This window comes from Mandrillus leucophaeus, unplaced genomic scaffold (assembly GCF_000951045.1).
Source record: "Mandrillus leucophaeus isolate KB7577 unplaced genomic scaffold, Mleu.le_1.0 Scaffold87, whole genome shotgun sequence".
NCBI lineage: Eukaryota > Metazoa > Chordata > Mammalia > Primates > Cercopithecidae > Mandrillus > Mandrillus leucophaeus.
Window position 1 is genome coordinate 4050497 of NW_012109474.1, and position 1358 is coordinate 4051854.

A 1358-nucleotide genomic window follows, 5' to 3' on the forward strand; every position below is an offset into this window, starting at 1 on the left:
CTGTCTAAAAAACAAAAGAAAGAAACTCCGGTGAATAGCTTGATTTTACTTAGTTATTCAAAATTAGAATCCCCACCTTCTTTTATTTGCTGTTTTTACTTCCCTCGCTCCTGTAGTTCTCCTTCTGTCATCTTTGTGTAACATAAGGAGTTAGGTGTGTGTTTTCCGCGTTCTGTCTTGTCTCCAGCAGATATTAAGCCCACCTGTCTGTTTCTCTCTGTAAGTGTTCTGAGTTCTGATTTCTGCAAAGATTGGTTTTTTCCTTAAGTTGTTTTTTTGCTTATGCCTACTAAAGACACTGTTAAAATTACTTTTATATTTTATTTTACTCTATCACTTGCTAATAAAATTAAATTCTCTAATACTTTGAATAATATGTTTTATCTTTATAATACTCTTTTGCATATATTCTCTTATTTGATCATCACAGTTTTCTGTGAGGTAGATTTGAGAGGTGATGTTGTCTTTATATACAAGCCAAATTCATTATTTTATTTATTTATTTTGAGACAGAGTCTCACTCTGTCACCAGGCTGGAGTGCAGTGGCGCAATCTCTGCTCACTGCAACTTCCACCTCCTGGGTTCGAGCAGTTCTCCTGCCTCAGCCTCCCAAGTCACTGGGATTACAGGCACGCACCACCTTGCCTGGCTAATTTTTGTACTTTTAGTAGAGATGGGGTTTCACCATGTTGGCCAGGATGGCCTCAATCTCTTGATGTCGTAATCTGTCCGCCTTGGCCTCCCAAAGTGCTGGGATTACAGGCGTGAGCCACTGTGCTGGGCCCAAATTCATTATTTGATAGGAACAAGATTTTAACTAGGAGTTGAAAATAGAAGATTTCATATATCAGAAACCTGATCTTAACTGATGATTCCAAAATGCATTTTTTGGGAGATTGCCTTTGATTCAAAATAAAATGTATTCCATACCATTTTAGATTTACCTAGTTTGCAGTACTAATCACCAAAGTATGTGTGTGTGTGTTTGAAATGGAGTTTCACTCTTGTTGCCCAGGCTGGAGTGCAGTGGCACGATCTCCGCTCACTGCAGCCTCTGCCTCTCGGGTTCAAGCGATTCTCCCACCTCAACCTCCCGAGCAGCAAGGATTACAGGTGCCTGTCACCACACCCAGCTAATTTTTTTTTGTATTTTTAGTAGAGACAGGGTTTTGCCATGGTTTGGCCAGTCTGGTCCCGAACTCCTGGTCTCAGGCAATCTGCCTGCCTCAACCTCCCAAAGTGCTGGGATTTCAGGCTTGAGCCACGACGCCAGGCCCAAAGTTGTAACTGTAGTAAATAATGCTATCTCTCCCGGAAGAGCCACGCAAACATATGATGAATTACTTTAGAACTTCTT